At 44.4% G+C, this 15,503-nt stretch overlaps 1 protein-coding gene across 2 annotated transcripts in view; it reads right to left on the bottom strand.

The window, feature by feature from the left end:
• Positions 1-15,503, bottom strand: part of Ankrd44 (ankyrin repeat domain 44) — a 301,804-nt gene that overhangs the window by 268,809 nt on the left and 17,492 nt on the right. The gene's annotated exons all lie outside the window — the stretch shown is intronic.

Genomic DNA, 15,503 nt, shown 5'->3' on the forward strand with positions numbered 1-15,503 from the left:
TCAGGTTGCCTTTTTCATTTATTTCTTTAAGCTGCCTCTGCCTTGTATAATAAAGGTGATTGAGTGTTTGCTTTGTGATTCTTAAGTCCTAAGTGTAGGATTTCTCATATGTAAAGAATATTGTAATACAGACCATTTATGAATGTAGCATAATAAATGTTGCCACACACACACAAGTCAATGGCTGGCTGTCACTTCCCTTTAATACTTGGGAGAGTATGCCTTTCTGTGGATTAACAACACAGACCAAAAGAAAGCTGTTATTTCAAACCTTTGGCTATGAGCAGATAACAACAGAAGTCAATTTGAATCACCTCCATTTTCACAAATTAAATCCAATAGTAAAGTATTTTATTGTATACTGAACTTAGAGCACACGACCTATCCCTATATAGAAATGATCTTTAGGAGCAAACCAAACGATAGCTCTCTAAGCAGAAGAAACAACTGCTAGGCGGGTAGAGGAAGCTTATAAGGGCTTTGCAGCTGAGTACAAAGGGGACCAACCTGAGGTGGCCATCTAAAGAATTCTCCACCATGGCACCTCACGTAGAAACAGCACAGTGGTTAAGAGGACTTAGATTTAATTCTCAGCACCTACACGGCAGCTCTCAACCATCTGTAGTTTCATTCCAGTGGAGTCAATGTCCTCTTCTGGCCACCGCTGGCACCGTTCGTGCATGCTGTGCTCAAGCGTAAGTGCAGGGAGACACGGGTACCCGTGAAGGGCAATCCCCCACAAAGCGCCATCCTCCTCAGTCCTTCTGGCTCAACACTGGCATAAAAGCTGAAGGAGCCGTTTCATTTTGATAATTCTTGGAAGGCCTCAAATAACAGCTAAGAGCATTCTACAAAGATGCCAGAGGGCAGGGGAGAATGGAAAATTACAGTTGAAATCTCATCTTTAAAAGAGCCAGTTAAGCCACTGACATACAAGCCAAGCTCAACTCTACCTGACTAAGGAAGCCAAGGATAAGGACTGATTAAACAAACTTTAAAGCGCTGCAGTTTTTAATCACTTTGTATTTTAAAACTTGGGCTTTCTCCCCACCCCCTACACAAACTGAATGACAGTCCCGGGCTTTTGAACATGGTTGGAAGAGAGGAATCTTCCTGTGGGGCAGTTAGGAGAATCACTTGATGCTGAGTGTATGACTCAGGGGTAGAAGAGTTTGCCTGGCATAGGAAAGGTCCCTGGGTTCAGAGGTTCAGTCCCCAGCAGTACAAAACAAACAGACAAAAAGGGTATCACTAACCCTCTGTATGCAGAAAGGCTAGTCACCACACCTCTCCCGTCTACTTTCTCCCTACCTGCAGAATCAAACCATGCCTCCTACTTCCTTTTTAAAGGAAAGGGAAACAGCCAAGAGAAGTGGAGCTTCCCCTAGCTCCTTCTGAGGGCGCATGATAGCCACAGAGCCAGTTTTCAGGAGCCTTAGAAATCATCTCCTTCACTGAATCTACTCATAACTCACAGCTCTGGCAGAGAACCTGGGTTCATTCAGTTCCCAGCATCCACAGGGTGGCTCACAACCAACTATAAGTCAAGTTCCAGGGGATCATATGTCCTCTTGTAACTCTTACAAGACTCTTGCACACACAGTGACATACGTATACTCAGGGACACGCACATACACAAACATACACACAAAGAAACATAAAAAATGAATCTTAGATAAAATAAGAAATACAAGTTGGGAAACATCCAGTATTGACACTAATAACCATTGAGCTTTCAACTGCTGGTGCTCTGTCATTTTTGTATCTAGGGTTCTATTTACATGGTATGTTCATGAACACATATATGTACTTACTGTGTGTCCACAGCCTCTGTATGCTTAACATGCTTAGCAAGGCTCTTAAACTGCAAGTATAGAGATGTTTTATCCCTGCCCTAGTCCCATGTAAACTGGCCTTTTATAAGCAATAGAGCAGACAAAGTTTGAATATGGAGATGTAAGCCGTAAAACTCCTCTCTCTTAATGGAGAGTCGGTACAAAAAGCATGCTACTCCTAAGCAGAAAGCTGTTGCCTTGGAAACAGGATCTGTAACTACTGCAATCACACCTCGTAGCAAAGATGGCCAAGATCTATTTTAATTCTTAAATGCCTCAAGGAACTGCAGATGACTGTAGTTATGGAAGATAGCCAATCTGTAGTAATGAGGAAGCACATGCCAAAATTAGAAAGGCTGCAATTGAGAAAGAAGAGGTAGAGAAATAGGAAGGAGAAGGGAGGAAGGGGAAGGCAATTCAAACCTGACAAGTAAACGAATCTAAGAACCACACAGCTGAAGGATCAGTCCTTTCCGTGATTAGAGCCATTCCATCCTATTTACCTTACAACTGCCTACAGGTCCGGGCTTCTTGCAGGAACGCAAAGCTGAACAAGGCCATCCCTTCTGCAGGAAACACACACTCAAGTCACATTCATATAACGTTGGCTTTGGCATGAAAAATGGGGGCTTGGGGGGTGATAAGAGGCTTCAGAGATATGTGGCAGTTTTTTAAGCTACAACTTAAATATGTAAGAGTTTTTCAGAGAAGGTAAAGATAGGACATCTTGGGCAAAGGCAGGACAGGCACAAAGGCAATGACACAGCACGATCCTGTTGATCAACAGGACCTGCTGGTAGAACACTTCCATATGCAAAAGACTGCCCCACACATGACATTTGCCATCTGGCTCCACCCCTTAATTGCTGGCAGCAGCTGCTAATCACTCTGATAACCAGAATGATCCGCATTCCCACATGTCCCAGGAGTGTGAAGACGGCACTACCACGCCAATGGAGAAGTACTAGGACTAGGAATAGAGCCGTGGCGAGGCTAAGCGCCAAGGATGAGGATGCAGCACAGGCCAGAGTGCAGCCTCTTGGAAGCCCCAGCAAGGCTCAAACTACATAATTTTAAAAAGAGAAAATGGTTTGTAAAAGCAGTGAATGGTGTGGGAGGCCAACGACAAGACATGACTGCTCACGTTGTCTAAGGAGGCAGAGGATGGAGAATGAGCCCCAAGGTCTTCCTCTTGGACATATTACTAAACAAGACCAGCACTGATCAAGGCCATGGGTGTTAAATAAGAGTGTGTTTGGAAAGGGTCAGTGAGGTGAGGCAGAACAGGAGGCTATAGCGCACCTGAGAGGCATCCATCTAGACCACTAAGAAGCAACAAACAGCTGGCTAACTGCTGAGGAGAGCATCCAGAGTGGGGATGACAGACCTTTACATTCTGCCACACACATGTCAAGGCCATCCCTGCCCCTGGTGGATTCCCCAACTTGCTAAACAAGCCAGAAAGGAGTTCTGGGGGAAAGAAAATTGAGACACTGAACAGGCTTAGCCATCTGGCACCATAGGGCTGACCATGCCATCGGGAAGGGAGGTGACACCCCTGGCAAGATGAAGGTGAGCTACCAGGTAGCACCCACACTAGAAAACTCCTGTTATTTGTAAGTCCCAAGGAGAAGGTAACTCTCTCCCACGCTTAATATAAACGACTCCTGGGTTAGGAGTAACTACATCTTGAGTTGTGAAAGACTTGACATATTAGCTTAGATTCTGCATTTGAGTATTCATGAAGTTGATGAAAACTCCCCATGCCCAGTGAATTTGAGGGTGGACAGGGGTGTGGGATAACATGGCGAGAACTAGAAGAAAGGGGAGTGATGTAATTATATTTTAATTTCAAAAATAACCCCCACCCCTGTGATTTGTACTATGAACTTAGTTAGGCCTCTAGAAAGTTGATAGGTCAGAGGCCATAAATCCTGAGAATAAAGCAGACCTGCATTTCTCCAGATCTTAAGGAAGCCTGTGATAGAAAGACTTATTGAAATAAAGAGAAAAGAAGCCAACATGGGGGGGAGGCGGTTTGGGGGGACCAACAAGAGTGACCTCAGAGTGGTCACAGGGAACAGGAAAACCTTAGTTCTCTTTAAAAAACAAAGTAAATGAAAAAGTAATTCAAAGAAAAGGATGGACAAACAGGCTACGGATCTGTAGAAAGGTGTCTCAGCCCATCGGGGCTCTGAGAAATGTGTCCATTGTCTCATATTAGCATGTCAGAATGCTGAGAGCAATAGCCCCTTGGGCTGGGGAAACAGCTTTTATGGAGCCAATTGGTATGGCTGCAGAAGCCTGTTTGCACCCCACCGCACCCCTGAACTCAGCTCCTTCACGTGGAATGTTATTGTAAGACAATTCCAGCCCCCAAATAGCCAGCTGTTTTACTAAAAGCTCTGCTACCTTGCATCAGTCTCGTTAGTCAGAGCTGATAAGATCATGGTTCTAACACTTGCCCTCCATACGCCTGTGGCCTGTGGCATAGCCCAACAGTCAATCCCCACTAGGTCTGATCAAAAGCCAAAATGATTGAAACAAACGGTAACGGAAAAGCCTTGACTTAGATTAAGAAACTGTAGTCCCTTCTGAGGGACTAGAAGTGGCTGGAAAGTCTTCCCAATGGGCCCCTCAGAGCCCAAACTAAAGTGACCTATAAAGGATGCCAGAGAGTCCACAGCCAAGCACTGCCTGGTCCATGTGCAGGTCAGGTTCCTGAGGCAGCCAGCAGCCTGCTCACCCTCGGGCACTAGCTAGCTGGACCCTAGCAGGTGAAATTCTAAAGGCCTCAGAGCACTCTGCCAGAGGCCATAAACCGCAGGCCCTCATCCATGCCAGAAATAACCCATGGGAGAAACCTGACACAGAGCAAGCTGCTTTCTGATATGTCAAGGGTTGTTTTCATTAATTCCTTAAGCTGATCAAATGATAATAGCAAGAAACCTCCATTCCACTGTGCTAATCAACCTATAAGTTCCTTGGCTAACTCTAGAAGCAACAAGATGAGGTGAGGGGACAGTGTTCAGCAGCTCGCTTGTCCCAGTGCAGATGAGGCTCAGCCATCTTCATACCAGCTGAATGACTGAGGAGGGAAGAGGGAAGGAGGGAAGAAGGGGGGTGGTAAACATCGTAGACATCACTAAGAGGACCTGGAATTTAGAAGGCCTGAGTTCCTGTCCTTGCTGAGATAATGGTGCTTACAACACAGGATACAGAGGAACTCTCCTAAACCAGTTATCTCATCTCTAAAATGGAAATGAATATTGCAGTCATGTCCTAAGGCTGCTATGAAGCACGAGCGATATGACAGATATGATGGCCTGTTTCTATCAGGTGAGCCACCCAAGAACCTTCATCAAGGACTGACTTGGCCCCAGCTCAGCCACGTGGTTAGCACAGAGTATAGCCACCAGCTCCCAAAAGGGAGGCCTCAACTTCAGACAGCCACTTCCCCTGAGATCACAGCTTTCCCACCATGCCTGCAAAGACATCCTACTCTGGCTGCTGACAAGCATACACAAAATGTCCAAGCAACATTGGCTCAAAGCTAGAGACCATGGCTGCTCACTCCCAAGCTTCCTACCAAGTTGGCTGAGGTGTTTTCCATTTCTTGGTCTGCTTGAAGGTGCTTTGCTCCCACTGTAGACACCCATTCCTAATGAACACATTATAGCCCAGGAGAGCCTCTCAGCAGAGCTCAACCTGCAACACTACCCTCCCTCAGTTTTAAGTACCTAGACTACAGAAAGAAGCAACCACACCACTGTTTCAAGTCTTATATTTGGTTTGCTCATTCATTCATTTCATTCATTCATTCACCAAATACATACAAATGCCATCAGATGGGGCATTTGCTGAGAGCTCAGAGCCTTCTCTTTCTGTCAAGGACAGTGGTTCTTTGATGTGAACACTTATGGTTTCTTTAGAAAGTCAGCTGTGTCAGATGGTGGTTTTTTGCTGGGACAGACCCATGAAGGAGTGTTTTCCTGCTAAAGCAAGCATGTAAAAGGATGCGTGATGAAGGGTTCTTCACTAAAGACTCGCATGTATTGGTCTGCCTTACATTGTGTAGCTCAGTTCTGTTTGTCATGACTCCATAAAGAGAAACGCACCGAAACACTTCTGGTGGCGTTCTAGCGGCTTCTTGCTGCTTCTGCAGACTCAGGAGACTGGCAGAGTGATGTCACTTGATACGGAATCACCTGGAAGTTAGCTAAGACAGACTCACATGCTGAGACAATACACATGGTGAGACAAGACCCATGGAAAACACGTGATGTTTGGATGGAGTATAAATAGGACTCAATGGACAGTGAGAGGGGCTTACATAGCTAGCTTTGCAACACATCTTTGGTCTCCCGTCTTTGCTGATCTTCACTTAGTTGAGAGAGGCACAGCAGAGAACTTCTCCTGGCATCCCTATTGGTTCAGGTCTCCCCTGCTGACTCGTGCTGATTCAGCTGAGGCCTGGCTGTCTCTGCTAGGCTGTGCCACCACTGCTGATTCATGTTTGCTATCTATCCCGACACTACTGAGCTGGGCTGCTGGTGTATTTGTGATGTATTTGCTGCCGCTGCTGATTTCTGCGAACTGAACTGCTGAGTTCCTGACAACGCAGATTGGATTTGCTCCAATAAAGGAATTGGGACACCAACACAGCCACAATTTCTAAACAGGTCCACTTTCCCAGTAACCTAATGACCTCTTTTCTACTACCTCTGTTGGGTGGTGGGCTAGAGGAGGTTAAGACATTTAAGAAGCCTTACTAAAAGTAAGTTTTTTAAAAATTAAGACTACAGTTCTTTGTAGAATGGGCCTGCTCTCAAGGCTTTGGAGCTGAAGGGGGCATTGCTCTTGGTTGTCATGATGACTGGAGGCTCTACTGGCTTTGGGAGATGGAGCAAATGAACTCTAGAGTTAGAGTCCTACTGAGCTCCTAAAAGGTTCTCTCTCTTTTTTTAAGGACCTAATTTAAACAAACAAACAAACAAAGATTTAGTTTATTCAGAATAGACATCACAATGGATAAAGAGAGGGGACTGGACAGGGGTAGGGGTTAGGGATGGGAACAGGAAGTACCAGGTGTAGGGAAGATGGAGGGAAAGAGTACTGGGAGAAACAACTAGAAGGGGGGGGTGGAAACTACCAGGAATCTGAGGGTGATACTAGTTAAGACTCCTAGCAATGGGGGGGCGGGGGGGTGTACAGAGCCTGAGCCAGCCATTTCAGGTAACCAGACAAGAGTAGGACACTAACACAGCCACAAAACCTTCCACCTACAACTTGTCCTGCCTAAGATGTGCTGTGGTAAAGGAGGCACAATAGTTGTGGAAGTGGACAACTAATGACTGGTCCAGCTTGAGACCCATGCCATGAGAGGAAGCCCACCCCTGACATTTCCTGGAGGGCCCTGGAGCAGAGGCTGGATCGGCCAGAAGCCTATGATACATCCAAACACAACTAGAAAAAAAGTCAATGATATGCTTCCTAATGATACTCTGCTACTCTCATAGACTGGCATCTAACCCAACTGTCATCAGAAAGGCTTCACCTGGCAAACTGTTGGAAATTGATGCAGAGACCAACAGCCAAACACTGGGTAGAGCTTGGGTACTCCTAAGAGAGGGAATAAGGATTGTAGAAGCCAGGGAGGTCAAGGACGACACAAGAAAACCTCACAGAGTCAACTAACCTGAGCCCACAGGGCCTCACAAGGACTGAACCACCACCCAGGGAAGCCTGTATGGGAGTGGCCTTTCATATGTGTGTCACAGTTGTGAAACTTGGACTTCTTGTGGGGCTCCTAACAGAGGGAACAGGAGCTGTCTCTGACTCTGCAGCCTGCCCTTCCCCTACTGGGTTGGTGTGACTAGCCTCAATAGAAAAGGAGGTACCTAGTCTTACTGCAGCTTGATGTGTCATGGCTGGGTGGTATCCATAGAGACAGATCTTTTTTCTGAAGAGAAAGGAAAGAGAAGTGGATGGAGGGAGAGGGAGGGGAGAACGTGGGAAGAGAGGAGAGAGGGAAAACTACAGTTGGGATGTGAAATAAGCAAATATTTTGAAGTATTTATTTTTATTTTATGTGTGTGAATGTTTGCCTGCCTGGATGTATATGTACCATATTTGTGCTTGGTGTCTACAGAGGCCAAAGAGGCTGTTGGATTTCCCAGAACTAGAGTACTGGGAACTGATCCCAGGTCCTCTGAAGAACAGCCAGTGCTCTTAACCACTGAACCATCTCTCCAGTCCATGAAGTAAAAAACAAGAAACATTTTAACTTAGCTTATTATTTTTCATTGTATGCATGCAGTCTGTGTGTGGGTCTGTGGGGTGGTGTGTGCATGTGGAACCCCTCCAGAGGCCGGAAACATTGGATTCCCCCTGAAGTCGGGAGTTATATGCAGTCGTCAGCCTCCTAATATGGATGCTAGGAATTAAGTCCAGGTCTTCTGCAAGGCAGTGTGGACAGAGGAGCCATGGCTCCCATTCCTGGAGCTTCTACTGTAAATACACTGAATTTTATATGAATCTGATAACCCTAAATGAGAGAGTGCATTTTATTCTATTCAAAGTTCCAAGTTTTTCACTAGCTCTGGAAATCCTAGCTTTTACAGGAATGCTGCTCACAGATAACAAATCACGTCTACAAAAAACCCGCATCAGTCTACACTGAAAGCCCACATAGTATAGGGATTAGAAAGATAAGGCTTATTTAGTACCCTCCCTTTGTGGTGGTTAAGATCAAACCCAGGACCTCACGAGTGTGAATGGTGAGCCTTCCCACTGAGCCATACTTCGACCCCGGCCTCTTACTTCTAAAGTTATATAAAAAGTTTTGATGGGTATTTCTCAGATTCGACTAATTTATTATAAGACTAAAAATATGATCATCTCATGTCTTCAATGTGGCTATATGCACTGGTGTACTATTTTCCTATAAATCCTTTTCATATTTCTTATATTAGCATTAGATTTGTTTTGCTGTGCGTGTGTGTGCACACGCATGCGCGCACGCAAGTACACGTGGAGGTTAAGTTGATGTTAGGTATCTCCCCAAACACTTGCACTTTATTTTGGAGACACCCCCAGCACTGGGATTACATGGAAGCACCACTGGCTCGCGGTTTTTACACAGGTAGCATTAGCCTTGTCAAGAGTACACATTCAGGGTTATAACCTGAAATCACCAGTAATGAGGGTTTTTTGTTTTTTTTTTCACATATGACTGGGAAGACTCGAGGACAGGTGTAAGTATTCTGCTCTCACCAAATAGATAAGGAGCCATGAATCACAGGGGAAGTGCCTTAGTGGAGATTGCAGCAAAACATGAAGTGGCTCAGCACCCGAATGTTCCTGGCTTCTACTAACCAAATAACAGTTCAAAGCAGCTTGTACTTGACCAGTTCCTACTTAATCAACAGACTCCCAGGGCAGCCTAACAGCAAGTGACTGCAGCAATGAGCCCAGGACTGGTAGGAAGCAGGCAGGGCAGAGCCGGGCAGAAACAAGGCTGGAAGCAAAGCAGCGGCTGGTGCTAAGGGGCTGGGTGCATTAAGGTGTAAAGCACTAAGACAACGTAAGCTAGTACAGAAATACAAAAATAATCAGTGGTGAGTGGCAATGATGACCGTGTTCTGTCTGCATTCTGAATGTGCACCCAGATAGATCCGAACTTACTTCCTATCTCTATAAAGGGAAGAGGGGCTCTCCTCACACTCAGGCAACAGCCATGGTCTCAGCTTTAATTGCCTTGAGGACCCCTCTACCCATCTTCTCTTCCCTGAGTGGATATGTAGGTCACCAACCAGCAAGTGGATCAAATCTCTGAGGTAGAGACCTTCAACAATGGGAACATTTGGAACAGATACAGGTGCTGCGAGATGGAGCGGACATTGAAGAACGCCACCGATGCTAAGGAAAGAGCCCCTGCCCACATGCAGTTCTCATGTGCATTTTGTGCAGTCAGCAATTCTGTTTTCTCCACGGCCTTCAAAATGTCAGCTTCTCATGTCAAGCAGTGTGAGTACGTCAGGCGAAGCGGAGGCTTTCTTATGGTTTCAGGCTGGTAGTATTTCAGAACCACATGATTGCAGGGCTGAGCTCAGCAGGGCTGTACTGGAGAGCAGATTGCATATCCCTCATGCTGCCCACATTTCAGAGACTGGTAAAATATTGTCCCTGGGGATTATAAAAGGAAAAAAAAAAAGCAATGACATCACATCCCCCTCTAAGGAACAAGCCTGTGGGTGATCGTACTAAATGCCAGGGAACCCACTGGAGCACCAAAATGGTCAGATCGAATTGGAAGAAAGCCTAAGAGGCCATTCGTTCTCTCCATCCAGTGAGACTCTGAGTCCTAAAACACACTGTGCACATACGCACACAAGCACACACATACCTGAAGTCTCCTCGGCTTCTCAATCACAACACAAACCCCAAATCCCTTAGTGGGTTTCAGGGGTCTCCATTAACTGGCCACCAAGCAAGTAATTGCCAGGTGAGAAAAATCAACTTGGGCCCCAGAGGGCCAAGTGCAGTATACACTCGGGAAACAGGCAAAGGAGACAGATTAGTATGGGAGAAATCTGATACTCACTCCACCCTGTCCACCAATAATCCATACCAAAAAGGGTTCGGGTAAAACAAGGGCAAATGCAGCTGAGATGTGGAAAGTGTGCATCTAACAAAAGCACAAAGGGTTCGTTAAAAAGCCATCTCCCTCCCTACCCCCAGCCACCAAATGCTCTGCAAGAAAAGCCGCAGCCCGTGCTTGCTCGCTCGGCACATCTGGTTTCAGTTACCTGTGCCCAAACTGCAGCTCTCAAAGAAACAGAGCTCGAGCTGACTCCATGGTTTAAGATCTGTCAGAACAGCTTATATGGAGATGGAGGGACAGAGTGTGGAAGCCTTGAGCAACGATATTTCTGGTCATCACGCGAACCCTCACAGATGACATTTTGGAGTCAGATTGCACTGCTAAACTTGGTCACTGGAAAAGTAAAAGCCACCTAGGGGGACCATGATCACTTCAGCTACCCACTCGGGTCAACCACGAGTCAGCACAAGCATCTCACAAATCCATGCCACTTCACACGACGGCCACATGCTTTCCCTGCCACGGTGGACCATAGCCCCTCAGACCACACTCAAACACGTTAAAAGTCAGAAGCCCTCCCATGCCAGAATCCAAATCCTACTGCCAAAGTCTGCCAAGCCCGACACGGCTCCCAGGCTTTCCTCTGTCTATTCACTGTTCCCAAAACAGTTGCACATAGAAATGTGGTATCTTTTTAAAGTTACTTTAGTGCTAAGCCCGGTGGTGCACACCCACAATCACAATGAAAGCAGAAAGATCATGACTTCAAGATGACTGTGAGCTGCACAGCACACCCAGATCAACCTGAACCCATAAGACAATAATCTACCTTAGTAATCTCAGTGACCACATTAATTAATTAAGCTTTGTAAAAAGCTATCCTTTTGCCGGGTGTGGTGGAGCACGCCTTTAATCCCAGCACTGCACTCGGGAGGCAGAGGCAGGTGGATTTCTGAGTTCGAGGCCAGCCTGGTCTACAAAGTGAGTTTCAGGACAGCCAGGGCTACACAGAGAAACCCTGTCTCGAAAAACCAAAAAAAAAAAAAACCAAAGACTATTCTTTTAAATTATTAGACTATATATTATATATTTGAAAAGTACTGTTATCCAGGTACTTCAATATTTACCGTAATTAAGGAGTCATGTGCTAGCAATTGTTTCATTGCTTTTACTTAAGTCACTGTACATAGAAACATGGAAATTAATATTAAACATTCAGCAAAACAGGTATTAAAAGATATGCTCCAGAGCGCTGCCCAGTGACTAACAGTTTGTTTGTTTGTTTGTTATAAAACTTAATCAATATTTATCAGTCAAGAAACAAAGGCATGTATTTCTTTTTACTTGTGCCTAGGGGTTCATCCTGATGGGGTTTTTAATTAAATAAGCCTCCACAGCAAAGTTTAACCAGTCGCGTAGCATCTTTTGTCCTGTGCAGATAACTAAGCTCCAAGCTGTCATCATTATTCACCAACTATGTTATGTCCTGGTGAGAGAACGCTACCTATATATACTGTGGGTTGGGAGGATCCCTAACCTCAAAAAACAAAAGGCAACAACAACAACAAAAAAAAACTGCCAAGGAAAGATGCCTGCTGCACAGGCTAGCAATGGTTTCCCAGTTCTATTTACACAAAATAAATTTCATGTATTTTCGAAACATAGATAGAAAGTTGGGCAACCGCAAAAAGACTCCAAAACTGCCAAATCACAGAAAATGGAGACTAAAGCCTGTTACAGAAGCCAGGGTTTGCCAGGACTTGCACCAGTGAGACAGCTACATGTTTACCGTGAGAAAGTATGATGCTTACCGTGAACAGGGGAGTACCATGCGCTATCGGCATACACCCTGAACCTGAAGCACCTCACAAGAAGGCAGACATCTATACCTAGTCACAAAACCCCGTGGCACGCACTTCTGTGAAATCCATTTGCAAAGGACACTGAAGAATGACAGAGACAGAATGAATGAGGACCACTCTGGCCTCTGGCACGCTAACAGAATTCTCCCGAGCTTTGATTCCAGAGATGTCCAACTCTCTTCCCTCAGGACACCCATGTTCTGTGATTAGCTCTCAGCTGACTCACCATGAAAATCAAATGGAGAGCTTTTCCCAACTTTTAGGAGGAAAAAAAAGATATATTTTTTTTCACACATCCTTTACAAATTTCCCCAATTCTTACTACCTACTACCATGTGACCAAATAAGACTTTAAAGGGACATATAATAAAAAACACATTGCAGAGGCTGAAGAGATGGCTCAGCAGTTAAGAACATTTGTTGCTCTTGGAAAAGACCCAGGTTCAGTTCCCAGCACCACTACCACCCAAAACTCCAGCTCCAAGTGATCCAATGCCCTCTTCCGATCTCCTTGGGTAACAGGTATGCGCATGGTGTGTATACATACATGAAGCATAACAGTCATACACATAAAATAAAGGAACTTATATGGTATAGAGACATACATACAGCCAAATACCCATACACAAAAATTAAAGAATTTTTAAAAACAAAATCTTATATTAAATTTTACATTACATTAAATTTTAAGGTATAAAACTTTCATTACGGGGCTGGTGAGATGGCTCAGCAGGTAAGAGCACTGACTGCTCTTCCGAATGTCCTGAGTTCAAATCCCAGCAACCACATGGTACCTCTCAACCACCCGTAATGAGATCTGACACCCTCTTCTGGTGCGTCTGAAGACAACTACAGTGCACTTATTTATAACAATAAATAAATCTTTGGGCCGGAGCGAGCATAGGTCCTAAATTCAATTCCCAACAACCACATGAAGGCTCACAACCATCTGTACAGCTACAGTGTGTACTCATATGCATAAAATAAATAAATAAATCTTTTAAAAATTTTTTAAATTTTTGTTAAAAAAAAACTTTCATTACAATAAAATATATCTTCTGCTAATTAAGCAGGGCCTTTTTTTATGTGACAGAAATAATGTTATCACAATTTTGTGGCACCAAGAACAATGTACTCTTTGAAGGCTACCCATAAATTCTTTCTTCTGAGTAAGTCCGAGCATGGTGCTAGCTTGTAGTTCAGCTCTTTGGCATGAGCTTGACTAGAAACCTGCAACATATTCTACAGAAAGTGATCAAAAGTCAAGGAATTTAAATTAAGCAATGCTTTTGGTCCCTGGTTTAAATTAGGTAATGCTTTCAGCCCCTGGTTTAAATTAGGTAATGCTTTCAGCCCCTGGTAGACCATAGGGCCAACTGTGAGACAGGCACAGTGGCACCTGTAGTCCCGGCCCCTTGGGAACTGAGAATGGATCTCTTGAGCCCAGGAATTAGCTCTAATGAGGTAATGACTCTCACTGTTTCCCCATAAACAGACCAAGCAGATTTTCACAGATTTCCACTGAAGCCAACCCCTTCTGTGACTCTGGGTCTTAACTTCATGAAGTCCAGGAGCTTCTTAAGCTATTGGCACCCACAGTCCTAAAACCAACAGCCCCTTCTGCGACTCTCAAGCAGGCCCTTGCCAGAAGTTCCTATAAAATACACCTTGGTTGAGCAGATTACAGGAGAACCAAAAGGAAAAAACAAAACAACAACATGAAATTCCTCCACTCTAGCTGACATAGAATCTGAATAGGGCTTAAATAAATCGATAAAAACTATAAAATAATATAGCACCAGGTTCTTTAAAAAAACAAACAAAAACAATGTCGTGTATCCACATGATCACTTCTGGGGATCGTCAGAGAAAATCGAGTTTTCCAGCTTTACCCTGTCAGTAGAAGCAATCGGCCATTCCAGCACCTAGCCGAGATGCTGGAGCCCACAGCTGACTCTGGCTGTGTCCAACAAAATGTGACAAATCATTGACCTGAGTGCTTTTTCTTTACCCCCAACTCATTCATTGCCCCATCTTTTTAATATTTGGGTTTCTGGTTCAACAGAAGCCATGAAAATACTTCATAGTATGGTAATATTATACAACTGCATATTGTCTATTTTATTCTAAACACTGGTGAATAATGGTCAGTAAATAATTTCCTAACTCCTAGATCATGAAATGTACTCTAAATAAGAATATCTCACTTTTTATGCTCTATGAGTACTTAACCCAGTTTTTAAGATATGCATTGATATGTTGCTAATAACCATTACAAACATAACACTAAAATTTATCATAATCATTTTACATGCATCACAACATGAACAAGAGCAGGTACTTGGAGGATTTGAAGGAAGGAAAAGGAAGAGGAACATGATGCAATTATAATCTAATTTTTTAAATTATTTTACAAAAATGCATCCCATCCAGTATTGTGGTCTGTGCTTCTAATCCCAACACCCAGGAAGCTAGCACAGGAAGATGACAGGTTCCAGGCCAGTCCAGGCTGTCCCATACACACACACACAAAAGCACTACATTTGAAAAAAAATTCAAGGGGAAAAAGAAACACTATAAAATTTGGACTACTGACAGGCACATCAAACCACAATAGTGTTTAAATTCCACTCCACTCCATACAATTTAAACAACGATACAACATTTTCACTTTTAAAATCAATATTTACATTGTGTCAAAAATTACATCCTTTGTATCTTTCCAACTTTATGATGAAAATCTTTAGAGGTCCAACTAAAAAGACTTTCAGGGGATACACAGTTTATAAAACTCTGGCAGAGGCTGGGGATGGAGGTGAAAATGCTCCACTGAGATGTTCTTGGCTTGCCTCCTCAGTCTACCCAGGACAGCCTCTTTAGAGACCAACTGAGCTAAAAGCTTGAAACTCAGAGCCCCCACTGACCATGATTTCCTGTGCAAGTCTTTTAAAAGCGGCCTCTGAGAAAGCCTGTCTGAAATCCTCAGAAGATCTGGGGAAGTGACTCAGTCCAAAGCATGCTTGCTGGGCAAGCATGAGACCAGAAGACAGATCCATCCCTTACACCTACTTAAAAGGTGTAAGAGCACACCTGCAGCCTCAGTGCTGGGTGGGGCAGGGAGACAGAAGGATCTCCGGGGCTTACTGGCAGGCCATTAAGCTAGCCAAGCAATACTCTTCAAGATTTAATGGGAAACCCTGT

This window comes from Mus caroli, unplaced genomic scaffold (assembly GCF_978045245.1).
Source record: "Mus caroli unplaced genomic scaffold, Mus_caroli_1 scaffold_1, whole genome shotgun sequence".
Taxonomy (NCBI): domain Eukaryota; kingdom Metazoa; phylum Chordata; class Mammalia; order Rodentia; family Muridae; genus Mus; species Mus caroli.